The sequence below is a fragment of the Triticum aestivum genome, chromosome 6B (genome assembly GCF_018294505.1).
Source record: "Triticum aestivum cultivar Chinese Spring chromosome 6B, IWGSC CS RefSeq v2.1, whole genome shotgun sequence".
Classification (NCBI taxonomy): Eukaryota; Viridiplantae; Streptophyta; class Magnoliopsida; order Poales; family Poaceae; genus Triticum; species Triticum aestivum.
In genome coordinates this window covers 492,835,170-492,850,453 of record NC_057810.1, presented here as the reverse complement: position 1 = coordinate 492,850,453, position 15,284 = coordinate 492,835,170, and the positions used below count along the sequence as shown (strand labels likewise).

General features: G+C 44.4%; 1 pseudogene; it reads left to right on the top strand.

Annotated features, from left to right (window-relative positions):
* Positions 1-13,099: 13,099 nt before the first annotated feature.
* Positions 13,100-13,921, top strand: LOC123139293 (uncharacterized; annotated as a pseudogene).
* The last annotated feature ends 1,363 nt before the right edge of the window (positions 13,922-15,284 follow it).

Sequence of the window (15,284 nt, the reverse complement as noted above, 5' to 3'; positions counted from 1 at the left end):
GTTACACGGCACGGCGGGCGCGGCGGGCGCGGCCGATGGGCTCTACGGGATGCTGGGGTCACCAGGAATACCCGGAGGCAACGAGCGCAGGCGGAGAAGCTCGGGAGCACGGAGCTCACCGGCCATGGCGGACGGCGGCTTCGGGTGCTCGTGGGGCGGCGGCTACAGAGCGCAATCGAAGGGGGAAAGAGGAAGGGGAGGCGTAGAAGCTCACAGCGGTGCCGTAGAGGAGGTCAGCGAGCTCGGGGAGGTCCTAGCAGCGCTGAATCGACCGGAGGCGAGCTCGGGCGCTGGAGGTGGAAGACGACGGTGGTGGCGATGTTGCAGGGGCTCCCGCGGTGCGCTTCTCGGCGAGGAGGAAGAGGTGGTCGAGGAGGATCTCCTGGGCACTTCGGGGGAGCGAGGGAGGCCCGGTGGCCGCGGCGAACAGCGTCGGTGGCGACGGCTGCGCTCGGCACGAGAGGGAGAGAGAAACAGAGGAGGGGGAGAGCTCGGGAGAGAGTGAGGGGCGGTCGGGGAGGCGCGTGGCGTCGTTCGGGGCGTCGCTGGGGAGGCCAAGGAGGAAGCAGGAGGTGGCTAGGGGGGGGGAAGCAGGAGGTGGCCGAGGCAGCGTCGGCGAGCGCCACGCCTCGCCTCTGCTCGTCCTCCTGGCAGAGGAGGAAGAGGACAAAGGAGGAGGAGGTGGGCTGGGCTGGGCCGCGGGAGAAGCTGGGCCAGGCAGGTAAGCAGGTAAGCGGCCCAGGTGGCCTCTCTCCCCTTTTTTTCTATTTTGTTTTATCTTTTCTATTTCTGTAGTTTTGTTTTTGATTTGTTTTAATATCAAATCATTTTATAAAATCCTGGAAATAATTATGGGTGCTTTCTGAATTATTCCAGTGACCCTTGTCAACTTCCAACATTTATTTGAGCATTTAAATTATTAATAGTATTTAAATGCCCAAAGTCAAATACAATATGATTTATTCAAAAATCCAAAAATGACCTAAGGATATATTCATCATTTTTGGCAGTGGTTTCCACCTTAACCAGAAATCATGAACTTTTCTTAGGGGCCTTTTGGGTTTATTGAAAAGATTTTAACTCACCCTAGTTGAGTTGATTTAATGCTAGGGTTTGAACATCCCCATTTCAATTTTAGGCAAAATTTAAACATGATGCAACACATGACTAGCTAGCTCAGAGCATTACCAGAAGCTAGGGATGTGACACCTATCAGCTTTTGTGCCTTGGGTGCTGGTGCAGCAACCTCTTCTTCCTCTTCTTCAGAGTCTCTCCTCGTAGAGGGATTTCCAAGAACTTTGGCAGTGGTGGTTCTGACTCTCTTTTTCTTTTTGTCTTCACCAGCAGCTTCATCTTCTGACTCAATAGTAAACTTCATGGTTTCTCCAGTAAGAACCTTCCTGGGTTTGGAAGTGGTAATCCTTCTTGCAGGTGCCTCTTTGGGATCAGGCTTTTCAGGTACTTGTGTTGATCCTCTGACCTTCAGCATAGGTGTCCTCTTGGCAGGGGCCTTCCTATTAAGTCCAGGCTTTGTGTTCTTTGCTGAGCCATACTCCTTTTTGAGCACTACCTTCTTGGAAGTAGCCTCATCATCAGCTGCCACATAGTCCTCATCCTCAGAGTCTAAGGTTCTCTTCTTTCTGGCCCTGGTGGCAGATTTAGGCAGATTGCTTGGGGTGCTCCTACTGCCATCATCTGAAGTGCTAGAGGGACTAGTCCCCTCACTCATGTGAATCTGCTCCTCTTCCCTGTTTTGGCTGTCACTTTGGTCTGACATGCTGCAAACACGGACTGCTGACCCTGTGAATAGTTTTAGATGACATAGAGTGGATGAGCATCACAAAATGCAGAGATTTTTGCAAAAGAATGATTCAAAAACTTAGTTTTAGTTTTCCACAGAAAGCATTTCGGATCAACCGATTTTCAAACTCGGTGATACCGAAGCAGTTTTGGAACCTAAACTAGTGAACTCGGTCAGACCGAGTCACAGTTCGGTGGCACCGAGACTGCTAGGGTTTCACAAAGTTCTAAAATCGGTCACACCAATTAGCAATTCTCGGTCAAACCGAGAGTTACTAGTGCAATGGCGTTAGCCGAATCGGTGGGACCGAGTTCTTCAACTCGGTGGGTCCGAGATGGTTTCGGCGGAAACCTAACCCTAAATTTTCAAATCGCATCTATTCTAAGGATTATTTTGACTGGATAGAGGTGTTTCAATCGTGGCAAGAATCATAATGAACACAATGTGTTGAGAATCAGACCAGGATAGCAGAGTGATCGAGTTCATACCCTAGTTCGGCGATGAACTTGCTACGGCGGCAACGGCGGAGTTGAAATCCTTTGACGGTGGTGGAGACCAGCGACAGGAGGCGGCTGGCGACGAAGTCGACGATCCGGAGACCTAGTAGGCAGAGCGAGCTATGCGCAGGCGAAGAGGTTTGGAGAAAGTTTTCCAAATTTTGCTCGTGTGTATATATAGCCCGACACTGTCTGTGTGACCAAGTGGAACGACTCGGTGGCACCGAGATGCATAACTGTTGATAGTTATAGCAACTCGGTGTGACCGAAAAGTTCAAATCGGTTGCACCGAGATGGAAAACTTAGATCAACTTGGTGATCTCGGTATGACCGAAATGGAAGAATCGGTCGGACCGAAAATCACAAAGAAGTTTTGGAAGTTTAAGTCCATGACAAATCGGGGACTCCGAGTGCTCCTCACACAGAGTGGTTCGAATCTGACTTGATCAAATTTTGTGATGTAGCATGAGTTGAGTTTGAGACGAGAAAAGCATAGATAGCTAGAGAAGGTTCTTCGGCATTCTTGTCCATCCACTTGGCCAAAGAAAAAGAACCAATCAATCAAAGCAACAAGTGGATGTCCTTGAATGAGTAAAATATGCAACCAACATGCTCACACAATAAAATGGCAAATGAAATATGTGGCAAGACATGCACAACCAATTCTAGCATCTATCAAGCAATTGGCAATGACTAGGTCATCTATATATGAGTATATTGACTTAGGAGTCAAATGAGAACATTTGATCATAGGTCATACTCATCGTTTAAGCTCAAGTGGGGTTACCACTTTTACATAATGCATTGATGTGTTCACATCATTAGAGTTGCTTTGACTCAATTCTTAGAGTTAAGCTCCTCCTAGATGTGAGATCCCCCCTTAGAGCGATGAACTAACCTTGGGTTTTGTCGATGATGACTTCATGTAGGTGTTGAAGATGTGGATGCTCAATGTTGATGTAGATCATTTGGAGCAATCCTTTGGAGTGAGTTGCACTTTCAATACCTACATGGGTTAGTCCCACAAGGAACAAACAAGAATATCCATAGACATAGAGTGATGCACACACAAGATGATGTCCATGAAAACATTAGGTTACCTTGTCCCTTGCCTTACCAACATGAGGGTTTGTGACTCCTTGAACTAGTGCAAGATATGGAAGTTGATTGCACTTGTCCTTGCCAAAATGATATGAGTGAAGAATGTTGGTGGAGTCACCCTCAAGAAAACTCTAGTTCTTCTTCTTCGGGATCCACATCATCTTGATGGGAATCCTTCGAGTTGTAGTTGTACTTGATGAAGTAGAACTTGACATAGTCTTGGGAACCCACTTGACCAAGGCCTTAGGTGCTTCTTCAAATGCATCAATATCCTCTTGAAGCTTGTCCTTGACTTTGTTCTTGTGGTCTTGTGGTGGAAGATCATCTTGTGCTTGTGTTCCCTTGAAGGAAGTAGGATCATACTTCTCTTGTTGAGGAACAAACTTCATCTTGGGGTATTGATCTTCTTCCCACTCAACTCCATTGGCATTGAACTTTCGTTCAAAACCAACACCTTGATTCTTCCGGTGCCTTCCTTGCTTGCGTAAAATTTCCTCGAATTGCTTACTCCCTGCAAGGCTCTTGTATAAACCTTTCTCTATAATTCCCTTCAATAAGCTATTTTGTTGCTCAAGTGTAACTTGACTAAGAGAATCATTAGTGAAATCAAGATAACTACTAGAAGCAACAATATTGGATTTGACATTATTATTGTTACTACTAGTGGAAGAATATTTATTGTACTTGTTACTAGACTTGACTTGAGGCATGTAAGTAGATAAGAGTAAACGCTTGGCAATGTAAGAAGAACTTTTCTTGCGGAGATCATCATTGATTGCCTTTAAGAACTCATGCTCTTGCTCAAGATTGAGCTTTTCAAAGCGTAACTTCTCATGAGCCCTTAAAAGTTCTCGATGATCTTCGAAGATAGTTTCATGAGCTAACTTAAGAGTGTTTAGTTCTTTAGTTAGAAGCTCAATCTTCTCCTTATCATTGTCATTCGTTTTATCTTGATTAGCATGATTAATTGACGTTTCATCATAGTATTCATCACTAGAGTTGTCAACAAGTAAATCATCATCACCTAGCAAGTCATATTCATCACTATTGAAATCAACATACTCGGGTGTGTTACCTTAGGACCTTTGGCCATGAAGCATCTTCCAATTCCTTCATTTTGTGAATCAAATATGTCGTAGGAGTTGGTTGACACAAGTGCTAGACCGGCAACACCTTCATCTTGAGTATATTCGGAGTCAGAGTGATAGCTTCTCTCGGAGTGATTGTCGGAGTCGGAGCCGGATACCCATTCACCAACATGAGCTTGATGTCTTTGTTTTGTGTAGCTCTTTGATGACTTGTCCTTCCTTTCCGAATCCTTGCTTCTCCGTGAGGGTCTTCATCCATAACGATCATCTCTACTCCTTCTCTCTCTTGGAAGTGATCCTTCTCTTCTACTTCTTCTTTTTGGAGAATCTTCTCTTCTTTTGTAGGGAGTCGTACACTCATTGGAATAGTGTCCGGGTCTCCCACTTTTGTAGGGTGTCGTACACTCAGTAGCTTTCGGAGTCGTACCCTATAGTGCAGATCTCAGGATAGGCTTCACCAAGAGTATTGTGAAGAAGAAACATATAGCTGATGACCCACAAGTATATGGGGTCGATTTTAGCCTTTTCAATAAGTAAGAGTGTCGAACCCAACGAGGAGCAGAAGGAAATGGCAAGTGGTTGTCAGCAAGGTAATGTCTGCAAGTCCAAAAACTGTAAGTAGCAGAGTAGTTTGATAGAAAGATAATTTGTAACGAGCAAGTAACTATAGTAGTAACAAAAGTGCAGCAAGGTAGCCCAATCCTTTTTAGGCAAAGGACGGGCCAAAACGGTCTCTTATGATAAGCAAAGTGTTCTTGAGGGTACACGGGAATTTCTTCTAGTCACGTTCATCATGTTGGCCTAATTCATGTTTGCTACTTTGATAATTTGGTATGTGGGTGGATCCGTGCTTAGGTGTTGTTCTTACTTAAACAAACCTCTTACTTATGATAAACCCTCTCGCAAGCATCCGCAACTATGAAAAAAGTATTAAGAATAAATTCTAACCATAGCATTAAACTATTGGATCCAATCGGCCCTTACGGAATAGCGCATAAACCGGGTTTAAGCTTCTGTCACTCTCGCAACCCACCATCTAATAACCAGTCCACAATGCATTCCCTTAGGCCCAAATATGGTGAAGTGACATGTAGTCAACGTTCACATGACACCACTAAGAGAATGACAGCATACATATCATCAAAATATTGAACACATATCAAGTTCACATGATTACTTGCAACATGATTTCTCCCGTGACCTCAAGAATGAGAGTAACTACTCACAAATGATAATAATGCTCGAGATCATAGGGGTATTAAATAGCATAATTGATCTGAACATATAATCTTCCACCAAATAAACCATATAGTAATCAACTACAAGATGTAATCAACACTACTAGTCACCCACAAGCACCAATCTATAGTTCTGGTACAAAGATTGAACACAAGAGATGAACTAAGGTTTGAGAGGAGTTGGAGTTATTGAAGATGTTAATGAAGATAGCCCTCCCCAAGATGGGAGAGTTGTTGGTGACGATGATGACGATGATTTCCCCTCTAGGAGGGAAGTTCCCGAAGAGGAATAGCTCCGCCGGAGGGCAAAAGTGCTCCTGCCCAAGTTCCGCCTCGAGGCGGCGGCACTTCGTCCTGAAAATCCTCCCCTCAAATTTTCTAGGTCAAAGTGACTTATACACCAGAAGATGGGCACTGGAGGTGGGCCGAGGAGGGCAACACCCACCAGGGCGTGCTTGGGCCTCTAGGCACGTGCAGGTGGGTTGTGCCCACCTGATGGCCCCCCTCTGGTACTTATTGGCTCCAATAATTCTTAAATATTCCATAAAAAATCCTCGGGAAGTTTCAGCTCATTTGGAGTTGTGCAGAATAGGTAGCCTGACGTAGCTTTTTTAGGTTCAGATTTCTAGTTTCCAGAATTCTCCCCCTTTGTGCATACCTTGCATATTATGGGAGAAAAGGCATTAGAATTACTCCAAAAGGCATTATTATGCAATAAAACAACATAAATAACAGTAGGAAAACATGATGCAAAATGGAGATATTGTAGGACCTTGAACCATGTCTAGAGGGGGGTGATTAGACTACTTGACTAATTAAAAACTTAACCTTTTCCCAATTTTAGACTTTGGCAGATTTTAGCTATATTTGGACAAGTCAAGCAATCTTCACACAATTCAAGCAAGCATGCTAAGAGTGTATGAGCAGCGGAAAGTAAAGCATGCAATTTGCAAGAATGTAAAGGGAAGGGTTTGGAGGATTCAAACGCAATTGGAGACACGGATGTTTTTGTCGTGGTTCTGATAGGTGGTGCTATCGTACATCCACGTTGATGGAGACTTCAACCCGCGAAGGGTAACGGTTGCGCGAGTCCACGGAGGGCTGCACCCACGAACGGTCCACGAAGAAGCAACCTTGTCTATCGCACCATGGCCGTCGCCCACGAAGGACTTGCCTCACTAGCAGTAGATCTTCACGAAGTAGGCGATCTCCTTGCCCTTACAAACTCCTTGGTTCAACTCCGAAATCTTTTCGGAGGCTCCCAAGTGACACCTAGCCAATCTAGGAGACACCACTCTCCAAGAAGTAACAAATGGTGCGTTGACGATGAACTCCTTGCTCTTGTGCTTCAAATGATAGTCTCCCCAACACTCAACTCTCTCTCATAGGATTTGGATCTCGTGGAAAGAAGATTTGAGTGGAAAACAACTTGGGGAAGGCTAGAGATGAAGATTCATATGGTAGGAATGGAATATCTTGGCCTCAACACATGAGTAGGTAGTTCTCTCTCAGAAAATGTAAGTTGGAAGTGTAGGTTTGTTCTGATGGCTCTCTCCACGGATGAAGAGGAGGTGGAGAGGTATATATAGCCTCCACACAAAATCTAACCGTTGCACACAATTTACCAAACTCGGTGGGACCGAATCAACAAACTCGGTCGTACCGATTTAGCAAATCTAGTGATCTTTAGGATTTTCGGTGGGACCGACATGCAACTCGGTAGGACCGATATGGTTAGGGTTAGGGAATAACGTAATCTCGGTGAGACCGATTACACAAACTCGGTGAGACTGATTTGGTAATTAGCTAACCAGAGAGTTGGTCAGCTAAACTCGGTGGGACTGATTCGCTCTTTTCGGTGAGACCGAAATGTTACGAAAGGGAAACAGAGAGTTTACATTGCAATCTCGGTGGGACCGATCGCTCACTTCGTTAGACCGAAATGTTACAAAGGGAAACAGAGAGATTACAATCCCATCTCGGTGAGACCGAGATCCCTATCGGTGAGACCGATTTGCCTAGGGTTTGTGGCAGTGGCTATGACATTTGAACTCGGTGGCGCCGGATAGAAAGAATTGGTGGGACCGATTTTGACTTTGAGTTTAGGTCATATGTGGATGAGAGAAAGTAGTTGAGGGTTTTTGGATCATATCACTAAGCACTTGAAGCAAGAGGCTCATTAAGCAACACCTCATCCCTCCTTGATAGTATTGGGTTTTCCTATAGACTCAATGTGATCTTGGATCACTAAAATGTAAAATGTAGAGTCTTGAGATTTTGAGCTTGAGCCAATCCTTTGTCCTTAATATTTTGAGGGATCCACTTTCATCATCCATGACATGCCATTCATTGAGCTTTCCTGAAATATTTGTCTTGGAAAAGCATTAGCTCAATGAGCTATATGTTGTTATGAATTACCAAAACCACCTAGGGATAGTTGAACTTTCAGATATCAACTCCCCCAAGCTTAGACCTCGCTTGTCCTCAAGCGAAAACCAAAATCAAAAAACATGTTAACATGCTTAGAGAGAGAGATGTCGATAAAAACAAAAATACGGCCATAGCAGCATCATGTGACTTTTTATAACACCAACAAACTTTAACATAATACTTTTATCACGGAACTTTTATCATGGACTTCTCATGAACAAGAGCAATTCATCACGGCATCGAAGTATAAAGCATAAACTCTATTGGAAACCAACAAACTATGTTCTCAGTCAACTTTACAACTACAATTCATCATCTTTTCAGGAAGGGTCACGTATCGGAGCCTTTAGGCAAGTCCACATACTCAACCATTATTTAGTCTTCTATAATTGCTAACCCTCACCACGTACACATGAGCAAAACGTTTCCATCAGACACACAGAAAGATAGGGGCTTATAGTTTTGCCTCCCAATGCACTCACCTCAAGGGTGATGTCAAAAATAATAACTCATGCTGCCCATATTCAAAATATATGTGCCTAGATCTTTCCTCACCACATGATGCTTGCCAAAGGAGAAAAATAAAAGGAATAGAGAGAAAAACTTTGACTCTTGCATGAAAGTAAATACATGAAAGTAAAAGATAGGCCCTTCGCAGAGGGAAGGAGAGGTTGCCATGCGCTTTTTGTTTGTATGCTCAACCCCTTAGTGCAAGAGAACGTCACATTATATTGCGTCTTGTGATGGCAACCTTTATTATGCGGTCTGTCACTTTTATTCTTTGCCATCACAAGTTCGTACAATGCTCAATTTTCCCTTACACGAAATGATCGCACACTTTTAGAAGCAATTTTTATTGCCCTTTTTGCACTGATGATAACTTACTTGAAGGATCTTACTCAATTCATAGGTAGGTATGGTGGAATCTCAAACAAGATTTGGGTTTAAGGGTTTTGGATGCACAAGTAGTATTTCTACTTAGTGCGGAGTTTTTGGCTAGCAAAGATAGGGGCAAGCACCACATGTTGAAGGATCTATGACAATATAACTTTTATATGAATATAAACAAACATAAATCATTAAGTTGTCTTCCTTGTCCAATGTCAACAATTTTGGCATATAATATTTTAATGGGTGCTCACAATCATAGAAGATTTCTAGGATAGTATATTTATATGTGAATCTTCTCTTCCCTTATTATTTCTTTCATGAGTTGCATAATTCACCAATGCTATGTTTATCAATCTACAATAAAATTTTCTACTTATACTTTTCCTTGTGTAATGTCATCACTTACCATAAGATTAGCATATGATCCTTTTTATTTTATTTCCTTTCTTTTTATTGAAACAAGAGAGTAAAGAAGGAAAAACTCAAACTAAATTTTATTTTATATCTCGCAAACGATTACAAAGATTGATCACTAAGCAAACTCACAAAAAGAAAGGATCGAACTAAACTTTTATTCATCTAATAGCAAACGATAACCATGGATCGAACTAAGAAAGTAAAGGCAAAATATAATGGAGATGATACGGCACCTCCCCCAAGCTTGGAGAAAGCCAAGGGGAATGCCCATACCCGATACTCAGTTTTCTTTTGGTGGTGAAGAAGAAGGTGGTGGTGATGAAGTACAAGTGATCCAGTCTTTACGGACCAATAGACTCTTCAGTCTTCGAATGACCCTCCGCAGGGAAGCTATGTGCTCCATATGCAGAATATTTTCATGTGTCAGATTCTTATTTTGTATACGAACCGTTTCAATGATCTTGAAGGCTGCAATCTCAGTGGGGGTAAGATAAGCATAGTATGGTTTAAAGATATCTTCCTCTTCCTCATTGGCGGGTAAGGCTTGCTCGTCCATCGACACTTGATCTCCGGTGGCCTCCTTGCTCTTGTCCTCCTTAGCTGCTCCAATGGGGTCTTCTCTCTTCATCTCGATCTTCATTAACCAAGCATCTTCTTCCATATGATCAGAGGGAGAAGAAGACACGATGCCTTGCTCAACATATCTGACAGAAAGCAGCAAGAAAAGAAAACAGGAGATTTCTCCGTGATACGAAGGTCAACAGATTTGGGAGGTATATAAAGATTTTTTATCTTGGGGAACAAGCAGAACGGAAGAAAAACGGAGTCTGGAAAGTACCTGAGGTAGGCACAACCCACCTGGGCGCGCCTGGCATGCCAGGAGCGCCCTCGTGTATTGTGCCTACCAGGGTCACTTTCCTGGAAGTTTCTTATTTTCTTAATTTTATAAATATTCCAAAACTAAAAAAAAATTGCGGATTTTTTGGAGTCCGTTTACTTAACGTATCATGTACCTCCCCTTTTTCATGATTCTAGAGTGTTCCGAAAGGTTTCCTTTATGTGTTCTTCCGGTGTAAAAGTTTCGATAATATTTCTTTCAACATTAATGGGCGTACGTGAGATATAGTGTTTTATTCGTTGTCCATTGACAACCTTCGGGTTAGTACCTTCGGCATTATTTATTTTGATAGCTCTGGATCGATAGACCTCCTCAATGACATAGGGTCCTTCCCTTTTGGAGAGGAGTTTTCCTGCAAAGAATCTAAAATGAGAGTTGTACAAAAGAACATATTCTCCAACTTTGAACTCATGCTTTTGGATTCTTTTGTCATGCCATCTTTTAACTTATTCTTTGAATAACTTTGCATTTTCATAAGCCTGGGTTCTCCATTCATCTAAAGAGCTAATATCAAATAACCTATTTTCACCAGCAAGTTGAAATCATAATTGAGTTCTTTAATTGCCCAGTATGCTTTATGTTCTAACTCAAGAGGCAAATGACAAGATTTTCCATAAACCATTTTATATGGAGACATACCCATAGGATTTTTATAAGCTGTTCTATAAGCCCAAAGTGCATCATCTAATTTCTTAGACCAATTCCGGGACCTATTGACAGTCTTTTGTAAGATTAGTTTTATTTCTCTATTGCTAAGTTCAACTTGACCACTAGACTAAGGATGATAAGGTGATGCAATTCTATGGTTAACATCATACTTAGCAAGCATTTTACGGAAAGCACCATGAATAAAGTGTGAACCACCATCAGTCATTAAATATCTAGGGACTCCAAACCTTGGGAAAATAACTTCCTTAAGCATTTTAATAGAGGTGTTGCGATCAGCACTACTGGTTGGAATAACTTCTACCCACTTACTAACATAATCAACAGTAACCAAAATATGTGTATACCCATTAGAGGAAGGAAAAGGTCCCATGAAATCAAATCCCCAAACATCAAATGGTTCAATAGCAAGTGAATAATTCATAGGCATTTCTTGACGCTTACCAATATTACCTATCCTTTGGCATTCATCACAGGATGAGACAAACATACGGGCATCTTTGAAGAGAGTAGGCCAATAAAAACCAGATTGCAATACCTTATGAGTGGTTCTGTCTCCCGCGTGATGTCCTCCATAAGCTTTAGAGTGACATTTCTGTAGGATTTGTTCATGTTCATGCTCAGGTACACAACGTCTAATAATACCATATAGTCCTTTATAAAGATGTGGGTCATCCCAAAAGTAATGTCTTAAATCATAGAAGAATTTTTTTCTTTTGTTGGTATGTGAAACAAGGTGGTATGTATTTAGCAACAATATAATTAGCATAGTCAGCATACCAAGGTGTACTATTAGAAACATTTATTGTAGCTAATTGTTCATTAGGAAAGCTATCATTAATAGGTTGTGGGTCATAAAGAAAATTTTCAAGCCTAGACAAGTTATCAGCTACGGGGTTCTTTGCTCCTTTCCTATCAGTGATATGCAAATCAAATTCTTGTAGCAGAAGAACCTATCTAATGAGTCTAGGTTTAGCATCTTTCTTTTCCATAAGATATTTTAGAGCAGCATAATCGGTGTGAACAATTACTTTAGAATCAACAATGTAAGATCTGAACTTATCACAAGCAAACACCACTGCTAAGAATTCTTTTTCAGTAGTAGCATAATTTCGTCGAGCATTGTCTATAGTTTTACTAGCATAATGAATAACATTTAGTTTCTTATCAACTCTTTGTCCTAGAACAGCACCAACAGCATAATCACTAGCATCACACATAATCTCAAAAGGCAAGTTCCAATCAGGTGTATAAAAATCGCAGTGGGGTTTTACCCTACTGTTTATAGTCAAAAAAAAGTTCCAATCAGGTGGTTCAACAATAGGTGCAGTAATTAAGGCTTTCTTTAGTGTTTCAAAGGCTTCCAAACAATCATCATCAAACACAAAGGGAATATCATTTTGCAAAAGATTCATAAGCAGCCTAGAAATTTTAGAAAGTTATTTGATAAACCTCCTATAGAAACCTGCATGACTGAGGAAACTATGAATACCTTTAATATCATTAGGACATGGCATTTTCTCAAGAAGGGCTCATGAGGAAGGAAATAAATCAATTTTCTCAGCCCCCGCGTCGCTCCTAGGAGCGGCACGGGCGGATCCCAGCGCCGGCGCCACCACTACTCCCCATCCCCTCCAACCCTCTCGCCATCGCCGGCGCACGCCAGCGAGCAAAGCCCCCAGGCAGCTGGTGGTGGCGGGATTTGTTTCCCCACGCGCGCAGGTGGTGGTCGGGGCTCGGGTGTTGCAAGTCATCGACGGCTCCGGTGGCGTAGATCTGGCCCCTGGCGGCGCTCAGGCGGCTCTGTCTGTGTGTGGTGGCTGCGTGAGGCGGGCGGCTTCTGCTACTCGCCGTTGGCCCTCGCTGTGGCTGCCGCGGGAGGTGCGGGCTGTGGCCCTCGGAGGCGGGCGGGCGTGTATCTGCTCGCGGGCGGCTGCGATGGAGATGCGGTGCAGGCGCTCTTGAGGCCGGTGGCACGGATCTGCCTCCTAGGGTCGTGGACAGGGACCGACGACGTGGGGCGAGCGTGAGGGGATGTGCTTCAGCTGCAGCGGGGCGGATCTGAGAGCGTGATGGCGGGTGGTGCTTGGACGCCAGGGCGGTGGCCCCGGACCTCTTCTTTGGCAACGGCGACTGTGGTGGCTGCGTGGGCAGTGCCATGGCTGGAGCTCGGGGGCGTCGGTGCTCTGCGGCAGTGCGTCGGCCGTCGGTCACGCCAGGGACACTTGGTGTTGGCCGGAGGGTTGGCTGCTGCTGTTGCGCGGGGCTTTGGATCTGGCCAGGCGTGGCCAGTTCTGGCTCCTACAGTGGAGATGGGGTAGCCTTGTCGACGGCTCTGCGTGGTGCGGGTGGCGGCGGCAAGGCTGTTCTGATCGGTGGCTCCGGGCTCTGGAGGTTGGTGGTGATTCAGGCCGGCGGTGGCTCTCGTGTGCCGGTTCGAGGGAAGGGCTTCCTTTGGCTGCACGGGGCGAAAGCCTTGCTCCGGCCTTGGCCAAAGCCGGCGGCGGCGACGCCTATGGGCGCTGCACATCTTCTTGGAGGCATCGTCATTCGAGGGCCTTCGACCTCTTCTCTCACACTCTGGGGGAAACCCTTTCTCCAGTTCTTGGAGCGGATGATGGCGGCACTCCGGTGTCGCGGTCCTTCGTGGAGGCATCGTTCTGGAGTGGTCTTGGCCTAGGAGAGTCATCGGCTCGGGTGGTGCGCGGCCTTGGGGCCGGCGTGGAAGTCGGAGCGGCGGCTCCGGATCTCATCGTCTTGGAGGGGTGCCGGCATTGGTCACGTGGGTGGCAGTGTCGTTGGCCAGCCTGGTGTCCGACCTCGGGGTCGGCGTGGATGTCGGAGCGGCGGCTCCGGATACGGTGGTTGGGTGTCGGCTCTGGTTGCTCGGGTGACGAAGCTGACGGCTTACCTGGTGCGCGGCCTCGGGGTCGGCGTGTGGGGTTTCTTCTGTACGTCGGAGCGGCGGCTCCGGAGATGGTTGTAGGGTGTCGGCTCCGGTTGCTCGGGCAGCAGAGCAGGTGGCTCGCCTGGTGCGCGGCCTCAGGGTCGGCGTGGATGCCAGAGCGGCGGCTTTGGTCTTGGTTGTTGTTGGGTGTCGGCTATGGGTTGCTTGGGTGACGGAGCCGGCGGCCCGGCTGGAGCGTGGCCCTCGGGTCGACGTGTGTTTCTTTCGGTTATCCTTGATTAGCCGTGAATGTTAGGTTTTCGGGTATGGTTTTCCTTATAAACTGGACCAACTCTCTTCTTCTAAATGAAATGCAGGAACCCCCTGCCCATTTCGAGGTGTTCTCGAAAAAAAAATCTCAATTGCATCAACCTTGGCTTTGTCCACCTCAATGTCTCTCTTAGAAATTTTATAGCCGAAAATAATACCTTCAGTAACAATAAAGTGAAACTTCTCCCAATTCAAGACAAGATTTGTTTGTTCACATCTCTGCAAAACTCAATCAAGATTGCTTAAACAATCATCAAAAGACTTCCCATAAATGGAAAAGTCATCCATGAAAACCTCAACAATCTTTTCACAAAAATCAGAGAATATAGCAGTCATACATCTTTGAAAGGTAGTAGGTGCATTACATAAACCAAAAGGCATACGCTATAAGAAAAGGTTCTAAAAGGACAAGTAAAAGTGGTCTTTTCTTGATCGGGTTGTAAAACAGGTATTTGTGAAAAGCCAGAATATCCATCAAGAAAGCAAAAATGTGTGTGCTTAGATAATCTTTCTAACATTTGATCAATAAAAGGTAGAGGGTAATGATCTTTTCTAGTTGCTTTGTTTAATTTTCTATAATCAATTACCATTCTATAGCCTGTGAAAATTCTTTGTGGAATGAGCTCATTCTTATCGTTAGGAACAATAGGAATACCTCCTTTCTTAGGGACACAATGAACAAGACTTACCCATCTACTATCAGCTATAGGATAGATTATACCGGCTTGCAGAAGTTTCAATATTTCTGTTCTTACCACTTCTTTCATTTTTGGATTTAACCGTCGTTGGTGATCAACAACCGGTTTAGCATCAGGTTCCATATTAAGCTTGTGCTGACATAGAGTGGGACTAATGCCCTTAAGATCATCAAGAGTCCATCCAATAGCAGCCCTGTGCTTCCTTAGAACTTTCAATAATCTTTCTTCTACATGTTCTGAAAGGTTAGCACTAGTAATAACAGGATATATCTTTTTCTCATCAAGATAAGCATATTTCAAAGTGTCTGGCAATTGTTTTAATTCAAACACAGGATCGCCTTT